This window comes from Sceloporus occidentalis, unplaced genomic scaffold, assembly GCF_023333645.1.
Source record: "Sceloporus occidentalis isolate IW3139 unplaced genomic scaffold, rSceOcc1.0.p SCAF_6, whole genome shotgun sequence".
Classification (NCBI taxonomy): Eukaryota; Metazoa; Chordata; class Lepidosauria; order Squamata; family Phrynosomatidae; genus Sceloporus; species Sceloporus occidentalis.
Window position 1 is genome coordinate 7,011,087 of NW_028316986.1, and position 14,697 is coordinate 7,025,783.

The 14,697-nt window shown below is 40.6% G+C and overlaps 1 protein-coding gene across 1 annotated transcript in view; it reads left to right on the forward strand.

The window, feature by feature from the left end:
• The first annotated feature begins 5,655 nt into the window (after positions 1-5,655).
• Positions 5,656-14,697, forward strand: part of GATA4 (GATA binding protein 4) — a 55,482-nt gene continuing 46,440 nt past the window's right edge. Inside the window, exon 1 of the mRNA XM_089528274.1 lies at positions 5,656-5,788. The gene's annotated coding sequence lies outside the window, so the exon portion shown is untranslated. The remainder of the gene's footprint in view (positions 5,789-14,697) is intronic.

Genomic DNA, 14,697 nt, shown 5'->3' on the forward strand with positions numbered 1-14,697 from the left:
GGGTCACGTACAGGAACACTTTAAGTTCAGAAATCCAGGCTTCAGTAGTGAAAATCAGAAAACATTCATTCAGAAACTACACATAGGTTGTCAGGACTGAGAGCCGAGCATTAACACAGTATAATCAAGATATTAAATAATTCAAATTTTGAGTGATCTGACATCCCATTCACCCACAAAATAAAACAAGATCATTTCCCCCTCTCTTCTCTATTGCTTGTTGTTGTTATGTTCCTTCAAGTTGTTTCCAACTCATGGCAATCATAAGGCAAATCTCTCACTGAGTTTTCTTGATATGTTTCTTCAGAGGGCTTTGCAATCTGCTGAGGCTGAGGGAGTATGGCTTGCCAAGGTCACCAACTGGGTTTCCATGACTGAGAGGGGATTTGAACCCAGCCCAATATTTAACCCATTACACCATACTGGCTCTCACTCTCCTTTATTGTAAGTTTTAATTATACTGTGTTAACACTGGGCTCTCAGTCCTGATAACATAAGTCTATGGAGAACATCTATAGTTTCTGAATAAGGGTTTTCTGGTTTTCACTACTGAAGTCTGGGTTTCTGAACTGAAGTGATCTTGTACATGACAACATGCATGCATTTTGCGCATTGCTTTGCTTGCATGAAGCTTGGCATTCCAGCTTTCCTGCTAGGTGCAATTTGAACAAATATGCTGGAGGGCTCAATTGACCCCATCTGGGGGGCTCTTCTTACCTGGGACTAAAAACATTAAGGCTATGAGTAAAATAATGCCTGCCAGACATTTCTCTGAAGATGCCAGCCACAGATGCTGGCGACCTGTCAGGAATAAACTCTTCTAAGACATTGCCACATAACCAGAAAATTCACAAAAAAAACTATAGATGCCAGCCGTGAAAGCCTTCGACTTCACATGCCAGACAGTCTTGCACATGTAAATCTCTGGAATGTTTCTCCTGGCAAAACAGCTCCTTTGTGTGACCTGTCTTTAGTATTCTGATGTTGCTTGGCTCAAAGAATCCAGACCCCAGGCCTTTTTGACTAGGAAGGATGGTGGGATCATCTGCCACTCCTTCAGGCTTCCCTGCTTTCTTTCCCTTTAGCTGTACTTCATTTGTAAAGCAAAGAATTTACAGGCTGGGTAAATGGGCAGTTAGGAGCCATTAGCCTTACAAAAGACCAACTACTGGTGAAGAGGTAGACTGAAGGATTAGTAGAATTCAAAGACATAGCCTTGTTAGTCTGGAAAATCAGCATGAAAGGGGATCTTGTAGCACCTCTGAAACTAACTGAAAGAAGGAAGCTGGTAGAATTGGTTTCATTGTATAGATTCAGACAGCCCCTTGTATTTTTTGGATATTACACTATCCTTTGTGTTGCTATTGTGATGCATGAATGGATGGGTGGATAGCCCATCTTTCACCTTAAGAGCTTAGGGCAGCTAACAATTCCATCTAAAATGTGAAAAAAAAACCCACAAAAAATACACAGATTACACCACAACTGGCAGATATCTAAATTCTAAAAAATGTCAATCACAAATTGCTCGTACCTGTTACAAAATATATCTAAAATTCAAGTTACAAATATCTGTTAAAATAAAATAAAAACAAACTGAAGTCAAGGGGAAACATTTGCTTATAGCCCCACCAAGTTTGTAGGAAGAGATTTGATTCTAACTGGACAACTGGATCTCTCATGGAAGGAAGTTCAGAAATGGGGGTACAGAGAAAGCCCTGCTACATGTGGTCACTTGCCATGTGACACTGTCCTGAAAAACAAGAAGCAGATCCAGTTGCACATGAAGACAGTATGAACAGTACATGGACTTTCCTTGGCTGGGATGCAAAAAATTTCTGGGGAGCTCCATGAAAACAGAGGAGAAAGAAGACTTTTCATGAAGATGTGGTTGAGGTTTCTTGTTTTCTATGCCTGATGTTAGATGACATGCTGTTGTGTGTCTTCAAGTCATTTCCAACTTAAGGAGACCATAAGGCGAACCTATCATGGGGTTTTCTTGGCAAGATTGGTTCAGAGGTTTGCCATTGCCTTCCCCTGAGGCTGAGAGCATGAGACTTGCCCAAAGTCTCCCAGTGGGTTTCATAGCTGAGCTGGGAATCGAACCCTGATTTCCAAAGTCATAGTCCAACACTTGAACCACTGTGACATGCTGGCTCACATGCTGTGAAATGACATATCTTCTGATATTTCACAGATGAAAACTGGGACGCACATGGCCAAGCATCATCAGAGAATGTTCAAGTGGACAAAAAGTCTTAATGAGGAAGAACACACAAGCCAGGAGAGGCTGCAGCAGTTTTCTTTTGCCTGGGTCTACTGGGAAGGGGAAAGCAAAGGGATAAAGTGAGAGGAGGAGAGCACAACCAGGACATTTAAAAAGCAGGTGGAAAGGTGGGATGATAGGCAATTATTTGGTGTTGTCCCTTCCAAATCGAGACAGTTGAAGGGTATGATACAACCTTAGGAAAGAAAGGGGGGGGGGGGGGAATAGACCAGAAACTAAGAACAGGGCATGGGAAAAAACAGTAAGGATAACCCAGTTGTGATGCTAACTGGGTGACTTTGGACCAGTCATTATTTTTCAGCCTATGCTACTTCACAGGATTGTTGTAAGGATAAAGTAGGGAAGAAGAAGAAAAAATCAGGCATACTATTTTGAGCCGTTCAATGTGAAGGAATGATGTGTGTTTGTGTGATAAAAAGAAAAGAAACCTTCTTCTCCTGTCTCAGTCCAGTTTCAAGGAGAGTATCCTGGAACTTGAAATAGCCAGGTGAGTAGTTTGCTTTGGTATGCATTTAATGGCTTCATATCTTTAATTGAGTATTTTTAAGGATTTTACATTTTTGATTTGTTATATTGATGTGGCCTGCTGCTGTAGTTTTTAAGCATGTTTTGTAAGCCACCTTGGTCTAATCTGGGAGAAAAGAGGCACAAAATGAAATAAATAAATGCACAAAGAAATCAGTAGATAAAACCTCTGTGGCCAGTGTTGTAGCTGTGCCTTCAAGTCATTTTTTTCCTTATGGTGACCCTAAGGCGGCCTCAACATGGGCAAGATTTGTTCAAGGGAGGTTTGCCATTGCCTTCCCTTGAGTCTGAGAGCATATGACTTTCCCAAAGTGGGTTTCTTTGGCAGCCTGTCTGAAAAGCCCAGCTAGGGAAAACGCAGCCATTGACACACTCCATTTGGATGACTGGTGTCATGGCAGAATCAAGATCATTCTAGTGTTCACCTTAACTCTGTCCTCTTCTCTTCCTCCAAATCCATCTATCAGGTTGCCCTTAAAAAAAGTAATTTCTTCAGGAAGCTTCACTTGGACAGGTTCATTGCTTGAGGGCTACAGCTCCCAGAATTCCCCATCCAATCCTGCAAAGGATAGATTGACAGCAATCATTAAATGTCAGAAGAGATGTCGAAGATGGAGCCAGCTTGTTTTCTGCTGCTCCAAAGGAACAAATCAATGGATTCAAATGAGAAGAGAAGAGATCCCACCTAAACATTAGGGCTGCATCTGCAGTGCTGAAATAATTCAGTTTGACACTGCTTTAAAACTCCATGGCTCAGTGCTATGGAATTTTGGGAACTGTAGTTTTGTGAGACATTTAGTCTTCTCTATCAGTGAGCCCTGGTGCCACAAGAAACTAGAAATCCCAGAATTCCATTGCATTGAGCCATGGCAGTTAAAGTAGTGTCAGACTGGATTATTCCTGCAGTGTGGACCCAACCCATGCCATCATATTGTGGATCCATCCTAGGAAGACCTTACTGTAAGAGCTGCTTCATTCTGCTTAATTTTTTTTAAATTGGGTTTTAAACACAGAATTGTAAGGAAAATATAGAAGGAAAGAAAGAAAAGTGAAGCCAAGAAGAAAAAGCGAGAGAATGTATATAGGATATAAATACCAACTAAGCACATTAATATAAGCCAACCATATTTTCAAAAATACATTTGGTTCCATGTATACACAATGTATACGAAATACACAGGTTCCGTGTGGAACTAAAGCAGCCAGGTCTTCCCTTTGAACAATAGAAAGTATGTTTATTTTTCCAGCGTTGGAAGTATGAGTCTTTTATAAACTTTTAAAGTACACATCGATCATCAGTGAAATTCCATGTTCCACAGGCCTTGTTTCTGGCTGCTCCACAAACTAGATTCAAGTCACAGTACAAGAAAAGAGATTCCATCTAAATGGTAGGAAGAAGGTCTTGAATGTAGGAGTTGTTGGTTGTTGTTGAGTGCCTTCAAGTCGTTTCCGACTTATGACAACCCTAAGGAGAACCTATCATGGGCCTTTCTCGATGAGTTTCTTCAGAAGGGGTTTGCTTTTGCTATCCTCTGAGGCTGAGAGAGTGTCACTTGCCCAAGGTCACCCAGTGAGTGGCATGAGTGGCACGTGTCTATAAATATGTTCATAGGCCTGTGTGTCTATGTATCTATGTGTCCATGGTGCATATATGTGTGTATAAATATATGTATGCATGTATATTTGTCACTATGTATGTGTATATGAACGTGTGTATACAAGTGTGCATACATACACACACACACAAATACATGTAAGAGTGTACACATATGTACATGTATAGAATTCATGGGATCAGCTTGTGTTGACAGGTGACTTGAAGGCACACAGGACACATCTCCGTGTGTGTGTGTGTGTGTGTGTGTGTGTGTGTGTGGAGGAAGCAAGAGGGAGGGGGGAAGAAGGAATACGGCTCCTTAGTATTTTCACATGGGCTTTGATGGATATAAACTCACCTCTTCTGCAGATGCAGCACTGAGTGATAGTAATGCATCAAATGAAGTGGGCTGATATCCATGGCAGCTCATGTGAAAAGAAAAGGCAATGATGCCTAAAGCTCCTGCCACCTTTTCTTTTTGGCCCCCTTCCCTCCTCCTTTTTTACACACATGTGTGCATGCATGTGTGAGTGTGCCTGGATGTGTCTAGGGATGGATGCCTTGCACTCTGTATGTCTCTATGCCAATGCATGCGTGGTCATGTGCCCCCCACTCACCCATCAGTGAAAACACACATCAGGGGAAAAGGACACATATTCCAACAACCCACATCCCAAGTGCACCCTTTAAAAGTGGGGCTGGGTCGGGAGGTGTCTAGGGATGGGGGCTGTGCCTGCACTGTCTATGTCTCCATGCCAATGCTGAGTGGGCATTTGTGGCCCGCTTTAACTCTTTTCTGGCTCAAGACTACGGAATTCTGCTCCGCTCTGGGCCCACAACAAACTCCAGCTCCCAGAATTTCATAGCCATGAGCCAGGAAAGAGTTAAAGCGGGGCCAAACCGGGTTATTTCTCTAGTGTGGATGCAGCCTTCTAACTCTCAGTACCTAGGCATGCATGGGCAGCATATGTGCCCCCCCACCAGCCCTTCTTCCCCAGGAATGACCCTTGGCGCCGGCGGATGGTGCAAGAGCTGCTCTGCCCATGCTCCACGTGACGCGGGGGTGGGGATGATGGGCTCTCCTCCTCCTCCTCCTCCTCCTCCCTGCAAGGCCTGGGAGGTGCTCCCAGGGTCCCCTCCTTTCCTTCCCTCTCTGCCTCCTTCCCTCCTTCTCCTCCCAGCGGAGCTTGCAAGCCGCCTCCTCCTCCTCCTCCTCCCCTCCGCTGCCTGGCTCTTGGTTCTCAGTCCGTTGTTCACACGCCGCTCCGGAGTGGCCCCGATCCGGAAAAGCAAACAAACCCCAGACCCTCCAGAACCACCCCAAAAGAGGCCCCCTTTGGAAGAGACTGCGGACCTTGGAGGGGAAGCCAAAGAGGCAGGTGAGTCTGGCTTCTTGCTCCTGTCAACGTTTCTTTCCCTGTTGAAAACCCTCTTTATCTATCCTTTCTCCCCTCTTTCTCTTTCTTTTCTTCCGAAGTTCAAACAATTCGTTTTTTACTTAATGGCCCACGCAGCTGGGGTTTCTGCCGAAGGTTTCTCCTCCTCTCCGCCGTTCTCTCTCTCTTTCCTTCCAACGCTTTCTCCTCTTTTCTTCATCTTCTTTTCTTCTATCTTTTTCTTTTCTTCCGATAGATTCTCTCTTTCTTTCTTTCCTTCCGACTCTTTCTCCTCCTTACTTCACCTTCTTTCCCGCTTATCTTTTTCTTTTCTTCCGATAGATTCTCTCTTTCTTTCCTTCTGACGCTTTCTCCTCCTTTCTTCACCTTCTTTTCCTCTTATCTTTTTCTTTTCTTCCGATAGTTACTCCTCTTCTCTTTCTCTTTTCTTTTTCCCCTAAAGGTTTCCTCTCCTTTCTCCATATTTTTTCTTCCAACAGTTTCTCCTCCTTTCCTCATCTTTTTTTTCTCTGTCCTTTTCTTTTCGTCCGACAGCTTCTCCTCTCTCTCTCTTTCTTTTTCTCCGAAGCTTTCCTCTCTTTTTCTTCCAACAGTTTCTTCTTTTTCTTCATCTTTTCTTCTCTTTTTCCTGTTCTTCGGATAGTTTCTCCTCTTTCTTTCTTTCTTTCTTTCTTTCTTTTTGTTTTTCCCCGAAGGTTTCCTCTCCTTTCTCCATATTTTTTCCTCTCTCTTTTCTCCCGACGGTTTCTCTTCCTTTCTCTTCTTTTCTTTCTCTCTCTCTTCCATTTCTTCGCTAGGTTTCTCCTCTTTTCTTTCCCTCCATCTCCACTCGATGTACACTTTTTTTGCTTTTTGTTGTTGTTGTTGTTGTTGTGTGCCTTCAAGTCTTTTCCGATTTATGCAAATTAATAATAATAATAATAATAATAATAATAAGGGTCGCCAGAAGTCAAAAACGACTTGGAGGCACACAGCAGCAACAACAACAACACAACAAACTTCACACTCCGGACTCGATTGGCCTCTGTCCAGTTGTTCATTCAAACTGGCCTGGAATCAGTCGATTGTGTCTATATAGGAAACTGGTTTTGTGTGTCTGTGTGCGCATATATATATATATATATATATATATATAAAACAGCATTTCCTGTAACATATGTGTGTATATATGCACACAGACACAACCAACCTCCTATATATATTTCCTATAATATATGTGTGTGTGTATGCATACAGACACACACACAACCGATGTCCTATATATATTTCCTATAATATATGTATATATATATGCACACAGACAGATAAAACCAATTTCCTCGCTGGCTCCATGGTTTTGCTCCTATTATTCCTCTTCAACCAGTTACTCCAGTTGTGACAAAGTAACGATTTCTTCGTTACATTTTGAAATGTTTGTTATTGGTCATATAATCAGGTAAACACAAAACATTGAACCGAAACATACCTCTAAAACATTGATTTTGCAGAATGAACCATAAATCAGTATGCACTTCTCCGTACCTAGTACCTATTACCTCTTTCTTTCTTTCTTTCTTTCTTTCTTTCTCTTTCTGTCTTTCTTTCTTTCTTTCTTTCTTTTGCGTCCTCCCCCTTTCTATCATTTTCTTCAATACGCTTCATTTGTGAAAAGTAACGATTTGGACAAGAGCCGTGAAATCCGGGAGTAACTTGGCCAAATCCGTTGGTTATTTTCAAGGGTCTGAGGCTATATATCTCACCAACATCTTTCACTCTCTATTTATCAGCCATATCTTTATATTAGAGCTAATCTCCTTCTCTCTTTCTCTCTTTCCCTCTTTTCCTCCTTGGTTTCCAAAGGCCTTCTCTGAACTTGGTCGGATCCCGCTTTTATTTCTTTTCAATCTCAAGAAAACTTTGTTAGAGTTACTTCTCCAAAAGAGTTGCATTTCTTTTAGTTAAACGCAGAAGTAGTTGATCCCCCTTTTTTTCTCTGTATATTTAAATCCAGATATATTTTTCTCTCCTTTTGAATCTTTTCTCTTTTCTCCTGTTTAAAACTTTTGAGTTTTGCCAGTTTCCCCCGAAGTCTGGAGAGTAATTGTCCTAAATTAGATGGAATTCATTATTACTATTATTATTATTATTATTATTATTATTATTAGCATTTATTTCAAGCAAGATTTCAACCATTTAAAGCGACCCATTGATTTATGATGAGGATGATGACTCTAATGATTTAGTTCTATTGTAATACTGGGTCCCATAATATATAATGATGCTGTTTGTTTATAACGCCAGAGACATCAGGCATGTATAAATCAAAAATGAAGCAATAATAAAAGACACGATGCCATAAGGCACTAAAACAATACACTTTGCTGCTGTTGTTGCTGTTGTTGCTGTTGTTGCTGTTGTTGCTGCTGCGTGCCTCCAAGGCGCCTCAGACTCGTAGTAAAGCCCCAGCTGCCTCCTTAAACCTCCAGCCTCCAACTTTCTTTCTTCTGCTTTCCTTTAAGGCAGGAGAAAGTAAATAGAAAACAGAGAGGGAAATAAAGAGACTAAAGAAATCATGGCTCGAAAACAGGAGGCGATCTGTTTTCACTGCTAAAATCCTGAAAAACGGGGCCTTCGTGGTATTTTCCTTGTCACTTTATTATATACATTTATTACATTACATTTTTATTCTAATATTATTATTATTAATGAATAATACCCGCCGGTTTTCTACGGGGAAATCCATCCCAGATCTCTCTCTACACAAACACACACACACACACAAACATATATATATATATCCGAGATCTAAATCTTCTATCCCAGATCTTTCTCTCTCTGTATATATCTGTGGCTATATACAGTATATATATCCCAGATCATTCAGATAGGTAGAAGGATGGATAGATAGATAGATAGATAGATAGATAGATAGATAGTGTTAAGGTCTGTTCGCAAAACATTAGTGGTCATTGACGAAGTCCTGTAGCTCAAATTCTATCTATCTATTCATATATATATATGTATATAGATCTGTGTGTCTATCTATCTATCTATCTATCTATCTATCTATATCTATCTATCTGTTCCCTATCTCTTTGTACATATGAATATGTCCATAGACCTATCTGTCTGTCTATCTATCTATCTATACACACAAACACACACACACATTTAATTATCAATACTATCATTATCATCACCATGATACAACTATTATTAATATTAGAATTATTATTCCCCTTTGACCAGATTTTCAAAATCATTATTATTTCAGTACTACTAGATTTCTTTTAGTATTTTAGTATCTATTTTTTAATACTCCAGTCCAGTCTGGTATAATACATTACTATACAGTGCATTCCCTTTATAGTGTTATAGTATAGGAAGGACAGTGTGTGTGTGTGTGTGTCTTCTGTCTGTTTCCGGTGACCCCATAAATTTCATGGGGTTTTCTTTGGTTAGGAATCTGCAGAGACGGTTTTGCCAGTTCCGAAGGTAAGTATCCATTGGCGGTCTCCCATCCAAGTGCTAACCAGGGCTGACCCTGCTTGGCTTCCAAGATGCAAACAGGATCTGGTACCTTTAGGATGGTATTTAAGCCCTTTCCACTGCTAGGCCAGACAACAGGCCACTGGAAAGCACATCTACACAGGTATAGTTATTTATGGTACAATAACATCCAAAATCCATAAAACAGTGATGCCTTTATTGGCCAACCGAAAGGCACAAAGTTGTATTGTGTGCATTTGGTATCACAGATTTGTGGATTTGGGGTGTTACTGTACTTTGCTATATGACCAACACGGCTACCCCCTGGAGACAGACAGACAGACATATAGTACACAAAGTGAGGTGGGTCTCACGTATATGAAGAAATCCTATATATACAGGATTTATATAATTATGTACACGCACACAAGTACAGAAGAGGCCATGGCTTTTCTCAGCATTGCAGTTCAGATAAGATAGGGCCTTTATGAGAGGCCTCAAGGCCCTATAAGGCAACAGATCTCATTCCATCTTGGGATGCTAAGCAGGGTCAGCCCTGGTTAGTACTTGGATGAGATTCCACCAAGGAATACCAGGGGCTTGTAGGCTATATTTCAGAAGAAAAACCATCTCTTGAATATTCTTTGCCTATGATAGGAATGGGAGCCTAGAGTCCCAAACCTACTTACAATGGAGATACACACACACACACACACACAGAGAGAGCTTTGGGACTCTAAAACGTTCAAGGGTTCTTTTTCTAAACCATATATATATATATATATATATATATATATATTCTATATAGGATACAGAAAGAGAACCCTAAAACTTCATAGAGTCCCAAGTATATATTATACACACTCCACTGTAAGTAGGTTTGGGAGTCTTGGGAGTTTTAGGGTTTTCTTTCTATATCCTATATATATAGGATACACACACACAGACACACACACACACACACACAGCATATATAAGGAGTATATGTGTGTATAGCACACGGTTTTGTGGATTCTATGTGTGTGTGTGTGTGTGTGTGTGTGTACATATATATATAATTTCTCTCTATATGTGTGTGTGTGTGTGTGTGTTGAATCTGTGTGTCTATATGTATATGAATGAGTTTGTGATAATATAATATAATCTCTCTCTCTCTCTATATATATATATATATATATAGACACATACACATAGACATATATACCAAGTGACATACACACGCACACACACACACTCTGATATATATATATATATCTCACATTTTTAGTCTTTGAATTCAAAGCGCTGTGAGTAATTTTATATATATATATATATATATATATATGAGAACTATATCTGTCTAATCAATAATATAATATAATATAATCAATATAATGTGTGTGTGTGTGTGTGTTGCATATATGTATAAAAGATTTCTTAACAGAGAAAAACAAGGAAGATGCAAAAACCAGGGAGCTTTCGAAGGCAGCTGGACCCTTTCTTTATGGGAGTTATGACCATTCATTACAAAAGTGTTCTTTAAATGGGGCTTTTTACTTTTCCAAGGTGATTTCATGGATTGCCTTGTTCTCCCTCCTTCCTCACCATTTTGTCTCTTTTTAAGAAACTGCAAAGCTGGGAGAAAGAATGTATTGTTTAAAAATCCTGGGAGCAGAAAGGAAAAGGAAAATCAAATCCTTTCTTTGGCGTCCATCTCATAGACTGTGTAATAATATGGCTTTTCTCTTTTCATAATTATCTCTCTCCCTGCAAGACCTCCAGATAAAAAGACTGAAAGCAAAGGAACCCTTCATTGCATTCCCAACATCCTTTCCCAAAAATCTGCTTCGGAAAATATCATAGTTAAACCCTGATTTTTTTTGGCAAAAGGGGAGAGAGAAGTAAAGTGTATAGTCCATCCATTATAGGCCCTAAAATAAGCATTGCGTACAGTGTTTGAAAGTTAATCCAACTATAAGAATAGCCAGTCAGCTTTTGAATCTTGGTGATTTTAGTGGGAGGGAGAGTTTGTCATTCGCTTGGATAGTATTATTATTATTATTATTATTACGACGGAACACTTTCCCCAAAACTGGAACTTAGGTGATTTGTTATAATACTACTACTACTACTAATAATAATAATAATAATATGCCTCACTGTCCCCAAAACTGGGACTCAGGATGGTTTGTAATAATAATAATAATAATAATAATAATAATAATAATAACATCCTACACTTTCCCCAAACTGGAATGCAAAGCGGCTTGCAATATTTAAAAACAACAACAACAGTACAATTAAAAGAATACCAAGAAGGGTGCATTAAAATAGAATTAAACTATATCTCTGGAAGCAGTCAAGGTCCGCTTTCAAAGGAAACGTTTCCAAACTTTGCAAAACGCAGAAGCCACAAAGAACGGGGCTCTTATCCCAAACGCCTCCTTTTCAAATACAACGGAACAGAAGAACTACTTTACTCTGCAGGGTTTAACTACTACATTTTCCAAGGAGATTTTGGGAAGTGATTTTCTAGTTTCCAGTGGATTTCATTTTTTAGTTCCTAGTGATTTTCTTTCCGCGTGGAAACAAACTTCAAATCACCGAAAGGGTCGACTTTCTCGCATTACGGTCCTTAGTTAGCATTCAATTACATCGCATCTGCACTGCAGAAATAATGCGGTTCGACAGCGCTTGAACTGCTGTGGCCTCATCGGAGGGAATCCTGGGGTTTGCAATTCGGTGGAGAGCCCTCTCTCTCTCTCTCTCTGGAAGAGAAGACCTTGCAAAACTACACATCCCAGGCTCCCAAAGGATGGAGCGACAGCCCTCCAAGTGGAATCGAACTGCTTTATTTCTACAATGTAGTTGCAAAAACCCCTTCCTCTCATTAGTAATTTCTTATGCTCCTGTATTAAGGGTCCGGGCGAAGTCCCTGGAATGGATGGATTCGGTTCCATCTCAGGCTGGGAAGCCTTAATCCGAATTAACCGCTGGAGAAGCTCCGTGGGACCTAGAAAGGCAGGGAAAACGCCTTTTCAGGGTGGGATGATCTAGTTTACAAGGTTTGCTTTACTCATACAGTATATTCAGACATCACATCATATAGCATATATTATTAGTATATAGACATATGTACTAGTATATTGAATAGCAATATAATGTAGTGTATATGCAGTACTACATTATACTGCCCTGGCTCAGTGCTATGGAATCCTGGGACTCTGAGTTTCTTGTGGCACCAGAGCTCTCTGACAGAGAAAGGGAAAGAGCTTCCCAAACTGCCAATCCCAGAATTCCGTAGCATGGAGCCATGGCAGCGAGAGTGGTGTGAAACCGGATTATTTCTGCAGTGGGGACGCAGCCCGACTCGACTCACAGCGAGGGAGGAAAAACAGGGACGTTTCTCCCTTTCTCTGGAAAGCAAACCCTTGCAGAAAAGAAAGAAGCCTTGAATCGGATCGGATTCTAAGCCTCAAAGAATATTGGTTTTAGACGGAGAAGGGAAAGGCTCTTAATTCGGTTGCAAAAAGGGGGGAAGGGAGGAAAAAAGAGAGAAAGAGAGAGCTTTTCTTTGGGAATCGGGGATTCCTGAAATGTTTTGGACATTTATCCAGATTTCTACTTTCTAGTTATTTCCCGTGATTTTCTTCTTCGCGTGGAAACGAACTTCAAATCACGGAGGTTCACTTCTGCATTGCGATGCCCTTTTCCAAAAGGTTCTCCATACCCACCTTTGAACACAGCTCTTCGTTCGCCAAGGGTGCATCTCCACTGTAGAAATAATCCACTTTGACACCACTTTAAGTGCTGTAGCCCCATCCTATGGATCTCTGGTTTTGCAAAGCCTTCTCTGCGAGGAGGGCTGGTTCCTCCCAGAAACTACAGATCCCAGGATTCTGTAGCATGGAACCAGGGCAGCTAAAGTGGTGTCAAACTGGATTATTTCCACAGTGGAGATGCAGTGTGTGTGTGTGTGTGTGTGTGTGTAATCTGTGGATTCTTTATCCATAGCTTGAAAATATTCATATATACATATATATATATATATATATATACATATATAATCTGTCAATTCTTTATCCACAGCTTGAAAATATTCTTTATCCATGGTTTGCAAATATTCATATATATATATATATATATATATATATATATGAAATTTGTGGATGTTCAAGTCCCATTAAATGGAGTGGCATAGTAAAATGGTGTCCCTTATATAAGATGGCAAAATCAAAGTACAGTATGTCATTTGGAGTGTGTGTCTCTGTGTGTGTGTGTGTGTGTATATACACACATTCCAAATGGCAAACTTTGATTTTTGCCATTGTATATACCAGCCACCATTTTACTTTCCCGTTGTATTTGATGTCCGCTGGATCAGAGACCTTTGCCTGCCTTTTCCATTTTCCAGGAGGGTGAGGATCTGTGGCTTGGCTTCTCTGGAGGGCACTGAAATAAACCTTCGCTTTGGAGCCTATATCCAAGGGCCACGTCTGGTACTTTTGGCAGACTTGAAAGAAACCTTCTGATAAGGAAAGTGTTGCGTGCAAAGAAACTCTTTCTCTCTTCTCTCTGAGTAACCACCAAGGTCTGTTTCATAGTTTGATTTGTTGTTGTTGTTGTTGTGTGCCTTCCAAGTCATTTCCAACTTATGTCGACCCCATCATGGGGCTTTCTTGGCAAGAGTTGTACAGAAGAGGTTTGCCATTGCCTTCCCCTGAGGCTGAGAGTGTGTGACTTCCATTAGTCCATAGTGGTTTGAGTATTGGACTATGGCTCTGGAGATCAGGGTTCAATTCTTTGCTCAAGCATAAAAACCCACTGGGTGACTCTGGGCAAGTCACACGCTCTCAGCCTCAGAGGATGGTAATGGCACCGTCTGAAGAAACTTGCCAGTAAAGCCCTATGATAAGGTTTGCCTTAGGGTCGCCATAAATCACAAATGACTTGGAGGCATTCAACAACAAACAAACAAAAGCCAGAAAGCTCTAGTGTCTCCCCAAAGTACAAACCCTAGGGTTGTGTAGGATGCCACCGAGGCAATAAAGCTTGCTAATGGTGTCATAGGAAAGGGAGACCCACAAATTCCCTAGATGTCAAGATTAAGGTTTCATAACCTCCAGGAATTTTGGAGGCTGAATTCTTCGAAGGGTAGAAGCATGAGGGCACACCCAGATCGACTTGTTAAAAGACCAGAAAGTCCCAGATTTTGTGCCTGTTCTTTCTGATTTCATTTTGGAGACTCTGTTTTGTTCATCCCAGAATATGTTCTGTCAGCTCCCAGTTTGACCAGGGACTTTTTACACCCAAATCTGTTTATTTAAACCCGGTATGAAATCAGAAAGAACAGGAACTCTTCAATCAGCCTGGATGCACCTTCATTTTACATTTAAGTGTACATAGCTGTACATACATATAACACATTGTGTGCATGTATGCAT